This window comes from Buteo buteo, chromosome 2, assembly GCF_964188355.1.
Source record: "Buteo buteo chromosome 2, bButBut1.hap1.1, whole genome shotgun sequence".
NCBI lineage: Eukaryota > Metazoa > Chordata > Aves > Accipitriformes > Accipitridae > Buteo > Buteo buteo.
Window position 1 is genome coordinate 60,247,575 of NC_134172.1, and position 7,785 is coordinate 60,255,359.

The window sequence follows — 7,785 nt, forward strand, 5'->3', positions numbered from 1 at the left end:
TACGAAAGATCACTCTGGCCAGGTTTTCAGGCTTAAAATTTCCACAGTTTATTCTATAGCTACACTCTTCTTCACTTCCATGGTCACATCATGGGCTGGGGACACATGTACTGGTTCTTGGCATCACTTTTGGAAGTAGAGGTTCCAAAACTTGAGGAAACTGAAGGAAAAGAAGGAAAAGCTCCCACACTCCTGTGAGGCTTTCTGAGTATGAACAAAAATGCATGCTGTGTTTGTTAGAGGCTGCAGTCAAATTAGCATTTAATTACATTAACATTTAATGCTTAAAAATGTCAGGAAAGGACTGGGGGGGGGGGGGAATCAGAACTCAGAATAGAGACAGACGAGATACACACAAGTTTAAATGCCTGATTTGGATTCCCACTGAAGAACCATCTCCATTTTTCTTGCTTCATGCCATACTGTAAACAAAAATTTAGTGTGTTTGATCTTAAAATACCCGCGCCTCCAGCTTTCTAAACTAGTTGAAGCTAATCAAATTTAACTACCGCTTCCAATTATTTTTTTTTCCCTGGAATGTTGTTTGATAATGAAAATTGTGATGGGGATAAAACAGATCATGCTCTCCTGAGGTCTCAGGACTATGAACCATGCTCCATTTAACCTTAGCACTTGTCTGAGCAGGAGCTTCAATCTTTTGTGGGGAGTAGATGCACTCGGGGCTGATGTAGCAACTAATGCTGTGCCTGCACACCAAGGAGCGACTGTAGAGAGCTGCTGCTCATGTCCAGCACCTTGTTTCTTGAGCCGTGTAGCTCAGAAGCTTGCACCTTTGGGAGACTAGCAATCTGTCCAATTGAGAAGAGACTAGACATATAGTCAGTGCATCCAGCTGAGAGAATACAGAAGCTGGATGCATGGACAGTCCCTGTTAATGGATGAAGTCCTAGGCTGTCATCCTTTTAATCATGAGATTTCTTCAAGCAGCAGCTGTACAGAAAACTCTGGTCCTGGTTTTCTCCTACATAAAGGCCAGATGGAGTATTTTTCAAGGCTCTTCTTGAAGATTTTTTTTTAAAATTATTATTATCCCCTCAAATCCCAGTGGGGATTCCTACCAAGTTTAAACTGTGCAGTCCTAGAGGGTTCAGTAAAAGCCCGTGCCTTTGTGTTGCTTGGGGAATGATACTCTAGCGGGATCACATTGCCAAGAACTTGGGATTTCATAGCAAAGGTGAAATTACACATAGAAAAGAATATTCATAAGATACATTCATTTTTAATGAAGACATTAAACACTCAGAGCTTTGTCGCTTCACTTCTGTGCCCAGCCTACTGTCTCTGTAATGAGACCCCCAGCCTTGGAAGAACAGGGATGCCTCAGTGTCTCGCTGCTAGAGAGATTTCAGGTTTTCAGTCTCTTCACTTAAGAAATTACATGACAGTAATGGGTAATAATGAAACTAAACTGCCTGGAAGATTTTAGAATAAATGTTTTTCTGAGTGGAGCTAAGAACTGCATGGTCTCAGCGAGTCTTCTCACCATACAGAAAGCCCCAAGAAGGATCTCTCACAGACTGTGGCAAGCAGGGCAGTGTCCAGGGGGCTGAGGCAAATGAAACAAGGGATGATGGATCTCTGAAAAGGCCAGAAGGGTTAATACAGCATCACACAAAGCATTTCATCTCTTCTCCTTTCTCCGAACAGTGAGGTTCTGACCTACAACATGTCTCCTGTACTTCCAGGATAGGACTTGCAGAGAGGAAACCCTTTGGGAAAATACCAGTGAAGGCATTTCCCTGGAGAATTCTGATGATCCTAGGTCACAAAACAAAAAGCTCAGAGGTACTTGCTCTGCCACACTTTAAAAGGAGCAGGTCTGAAAAACAGAGAACGAACAATGTGGGATTGGAAGTCATCTGCTGAAGTCCTTTCCCCAGTCTTTGTCATCAAAGCACCTCAGGAACGTCACAGAAATCTTTCCTCATAGCATCTTTGTTACAGCTGGAAGTGCCATTAACCTCTTTTTACAACTGAAAAACCAGGGAATAAAGTGAAATGCCTGAAATCACAGAGCCTGATCCGTCCCAGGCTTTCCCCTTGCCCCTGGAACTACCGCATTGCACATGCAACATGCAGACAATCCTGTAAAGTCAAACAAGACAGGATGGAAAATTGGGAGAGCAATTTGTTTTGAGAAACATCATCCAGATGCTGCATTTATCCTGCATGAGTCAAAGCAAATATTTTCTTCCTTTAGTACCCTCTCCTGCCAGCTCCTCAGTTTTCCAAGGCAATATACATAGACTGGAATTTCTGTATGGACATGAAAATGAAACATAACTGTACTGTAATGGCTTTTGGCATGGACATATATTGCATTTGAATCATTGCTCATGATGTTTTTATTTCTGAACTGTGAAATCTTGGCCACCTGACTCTTAGATTTATATATTAACAAGATAAAGCTATATACCATAAGGCTTCTTAGATAAAAAGCTTAGCTATGCGAGGACTTCCTATTATCCTTTTTACCCTTCACTGTGTCAGAGTGAATTGTAGCATCTAACTCTTCAGCTAAAACCCCTATTCAATACTTAATGCTCAACAGATAGGATAATATTTATTTTATTTTGGAGTTTAATTTTAGATGAAGTGGCACGCAACAGAATGGAGCACAGACACTGGAAAATGGTCTCCTGCAGTGTGATAAATGACAGAGTACAACTGAGTAATACAGAGGCAATTAAAAAAGGAATATAGCCCTGGAAGTTGGCACCCTATAACCCCCTGACTGAGTAGCCAAGCAACCAAGTGAATGCCAACATCCTCAGCTATATTTCTGCAGTATGCTGCTCACATCTAACCATACTGCAGAGCATGAGGGGGAGTAGTCCAAACGAGGAGAACTTCGGGCTAGTTCTGCGGCAGTGGTTATTTTTCTGCACAACGCAAAAGGACCCTCTATACACCAGCCTTCCCTTCTTGTGCCGTTAGCCGTGAAGTCACTCAAGATCATGCAGTGCAGCTGAATAAGTTGGAAGACCTTGTCTTAGATGAGACATCATGCTGCATGAGCTCAGCAGCATGACCTACTGCGTTACAGGAGCTGGGATTTTCACCACTGTACTTTAAGCCGAGCAACGCATGCGACAGTTGTTGGCACTGTACTCTGGGAGAGATGGTCTATGCTGCAGCTACAAAAGGCAGCGAGAGCTGGGGATTAAAATAAATATGAATTTTTAAATGGCCATGATGATAGAGCAGGGAAAATGTTAAATCTCCTCCTAGCTTATACTGCACGGTGGAAAAGACATTTGGCAAAGTCCTTTTCAGAAACACACAAAGAGCTAAGATAGGCCTAACTCTGAGTTTCCTATCTGTTGCCAAGGCATTGTATAGTCTTAACTCTAACAGCATCTAAGTTATCACACCAAGGCACTGAAATTAGTCATAAAACAGAGCCCTATAATTCATACCGTCAAAGCTATTTTTGTTCACTTGGAGCTGTTTCTACAGACTGACATAATTAGACAACAGGTATGACAAGACTTCACTGTGATGTTACCTTCACTGAGCCAGAGACTTTGTTGTAGGAGGGGATGGAAAAACAGGGCTCTGCCAAACAACACAGCATGGAGAAAGCCTGCTTAACCCAGGGCAATCAGGAGGCCACATCTTTCTTTCTCTGCAGCTAATACCAGTCCCACCAAAGCTACCTCATTGTAAGACTCAAGAACTGTAATGATGTTTCGTGCTGGCAATTTCCTAGATACCAGTTAGAAACAGAAGACAAGAGTAATAGGAGGGGGAGGAAAGAGAAGAAAAGAAGAAAAAAGAAAAAAAAATACCACAACATATTTCTGATCTAAATATTCACCTTTCTGCAAGCTCCTGCCCTAGGCAGCTGGCTTCTGTTTCCTCATTCCCCTTCACAATCCCACCTGCAGACCTGACCATATACAGCGGCACATCTTCAGAGCACATGGGGCGTTAGGTACCAGCATACTGGGATACATTCACCCCTTTACCTTATCACCAAAGGAGCACATATGACAGCCCCCACAGCTCACCTTTACTGAGCCAAGCAATACCCCAAAAGAACAAGAACTTGTCCCTGTACTTCATCAGTATAAGTATGCTTTAGTAGTAACTTTTTCATACTGCTTCCCACCTTGCAGACAGACTGTATTCTTGTATTGCCCTCCTTATGGAAATCGTTAACATTTAGCATCATCTCACCAAATGGGCAGCTCCAGCAGAGAAATTAACGTAGAGCTCTGTGGCCAGACAAGGCTACAAACTCTGCTTGGCACAATAGACTGTGTCTTGGCAAAGCAGCACCTACATAGGCATAAGACAACCAAAACAAAATGAACTGTTTACCTCCTCCTGACTTCAGCCTGGTCTGTGCTAAAAAAGCCTTTGCAAACCATTCCCAGCTTTGCTCTCAGAGGCTCTGCTCAAAAGCAGCTGACAGCTGAGGCTTAAAACCACATTGATTAGAGATGGCCTGTGCTGAGTTAGAAAACCTGGTGCTTAAAAAAGGCAGCAAGTAGCTAGCATCCCATGTCATTAGGAGATATTTTACCCATAGTGCCTAACGAGCTGGCACAGCGTTGGCTTTCAGTGGGAGCTCCTCATCGTGCTATTGCCTGACAAGCTTCCCCGAGCACAGGCTACTTCTTTGTCATCCTTCCTGCAGTGTTTAGCCCTGGCTAAGAATAACAGAGGCTGCTATAATATGAATAAGAGAAAAAAAAAAAATCCCACTGTGCTGCTGACACCAGGAGAGCTCATTGCCTTGTGGCAAACAAGGCAATAATAATTCTTCTAGTCCTGATGGGGCTCACTGAAATGTCAAGGCTGGTAGCTGCCCTTTCCCTTCTGACATGATAGTTAGTCCCTGGGAAGGAAATAAATTACTGAGCCACTTAACACCTCATTAAGAGTTAAAACTATATATTCAGCATCTCCAAGTAGATTTTTAAAGCAGCTTGGGTGTTTAACAGCAAGCTGTGAAGTTAGCTCTGATGGTATACAGCACCATTTCCTTAAGGGAAGCTTTTCCTTTAAATGACTCCAAATTCCAGGCAAATAATTGTTTCCATTCTCACTGTTTAGCTGTCCTGGTTTGGGTTGTATAGTCTGTCTGTATTTATAAATAACCCACTTTGTTTACCAAATATTTTAAGTATTTTCAGGAAAGGGAAGGAAGAAAACTCTCAGAATATTGCAATTGCCTGTCTGCCCTCATTAGCCCAGTAATTATTTCACTGTAATTCAATTGTTTCTTGTACTCAGTTTGAGATAAGAAGACTGCAGCGGCAATAATAGCTTAAGAAGTTCCTTTTCTCTAAGGCTGTTCATCCCTGCCTCTGCATCACTGCTCCCTCCTAGTTATGAGATATGGGGGGTTTGCTGCTGTGTATTGAATTGGAGCCAAAAATACTTACCTTCCTTTCTTTTTTGTAGGTTTTCATTGTTTTTAAACCCAGATGGGTTGGCATTTGCATGGTGTGTACATTGTAAAAGCTAAATAAGATTTATCTTACTTTATTCAAGTTAATAAAATCTGCAAACATGGTGTGACCTATTACTGAAAGCTAAGATATTTTAATACCCGAATCCGTGAAGACTCAAGACTGCGTCAAAGCAAATGCTTTGAACTAAACACCCACTTTTGATGCTCTTTACTGTAGCAATGGAAGTAGGAGGCAGAAATATAGATCCCATGTGTACAAGTCTTCCTGTCAGAGATATGAATGGTGCAAAATATTCACATAAGTGTGGAGTTTCTGGATGGGACTAGCTTCCTTCTGCTTGGGGCTTGGACTCGCTGGGTGAGATGAACAGACAACCTGGGCTGCTCTGCATCGAGGTAGTGTTTTAGGCTGACCATCACCTGCCATCTTCGTGGATTTGCTGTGACCAGAGGTACAACCACAGTGGCCCCTCTGAGGCAGAGGGCGCAGAGCTCTTCTCCACTGTGGGTTCACCCCAATGTCTCGGCCATCCTCTCCCATAACCCCAAGGCTTTGGCTTGATTATGAAAACACAGTTGTCATGTAAGGAGCTGTGAACTTTGCTCGAGTTTCTCAAAACGTCCATGCGTTTATCTTGTTCATCAGTGTGGCCCTTCTCAGAGAAGCCAGGATGTTTTGGGAACAGCACAAGAAGGGGAAACTTCCTATCTGATCTCACTGATGTCTCCCAGACAGGAACAACGTGCATTTTGGTGGCCCATCAAGGCTTTCTGATTTGCCAAATGGCGACTACCTTACCTCTCAAACACTCCAGATCCAAAGGGGTGGAGGAAGGAGGAGGAAAAGATAAGGAAAAACTGGGGGAAAAAAAAGACTGGGAGGCCTCTCCAGCTCCCAAGAGTGAATAAGAACTGGTTTATGATAATCAGTCTCTGTGCCAAATCTTCCATTAGCCTCCCTCTCCCCAGAGACTTTTCTGGGGGGTTATTTTTAACTCCCGTCACTGTTATGGACAGGGAATCCGTGTCCTCACAAGCAGTGTTACCAGCCCCACTAAGAGGCCATGGGGGAAGTGTAACCCAGAAGAGGAAGGGGGGATGGTGGATTCTGCTGGGCCTGGAGGGACATCCGAAAGGGGGTGGAAACGCCTCTTTAAGAGAGTATTTGGAAACTACCAGGAACCTCTGAGACAGCCTCAGCCCTAACTCTGTGCATCTGCATCCAACATCAAGGTCTCTTCTAAGCAGTGCATGTGTCTTATTGCTGCATTGCTTCGGGTGCAATATGTAGCTCTCCTCAGTGCTAGGTATTTTCTTAAGGGAAGGACTGGACTTTGTCAGCACATTGCAGTTATTCTTTGACACCGTGTTTCCAGAAGGAGTTAACACCCAGCATCAGGAATGGCTTATCTTCCAAGGCTGGGGGGGAGTCAGTCCCATTCAGCTCTTTGCTTTTAGTCCTGCCTTGGCAATAGTGAAGGAAATTATTCTTCATGTTCTGAAACTGCAAACGTCGACTTAGTTTGCAGATTTTCCTTCATGCTTGGCGGCAAGCACCAAGGTCCGGCATGAAGAAGAGAAACTAGCGCCAATGGCAGCAGCCCGTGCCTTTGAAGCAGGGAGAGCTGCTTTTCCCCATCTGTCACCGGTGACTTTCTGAATGACCTTGGCATGCAGTGGTGTGACAACCATTAAGACCCAGCTGACTGGTTTGCTACAGCAATGTCGTTTCCAGATTTACTGCAAGGAAATCAGAGAAGTCCAACACGACATCCTTCCCAGAGGGGGGGTGGCTAAAGCACGCACTCCCAGCAGCACTATTGCTGCTGATTTTCCTGTGCATGGACTGTCTCCATTTAATACATCCCCAGTTCTGTCCTCAGTCCTGCAAGCGTGCCCCCTCTCCAGCAGGAGCCTGTAGCATTTGCAGTACATCCAGCAATGTTGCAGAGCAGCAGGATTATCCTGTAGGGATGGGTGAACTTGTTTGACCTCATTTCAGATCCCCTCAGGTATGATGGATTGGAAAGTTTGGCTCAGATTCATGCATTTCTAGGTGTGGAATAAAAAAAGTAAGAAAATAAAAAAAGGGAGAAAAGAATGCAGGGGAAAATGGTACTCAGCCTATGAAGCAAACAATATGAAAATGATTATGAAATTAGAAGCCGAGAGGGGAAAGAGAAACAGCCTAATAAACTCCTAACTGCCTGTGCCTTGTGGAAAACATATTGGCTCTCAGGAGAAGGGAAGGTTATTTCACCCCTGGATCATCGTCTGTCCTCTAGCTAGAGCATGCTTTCAATCTAGATTAATGAACCACCATAGAAACCGTAATATAT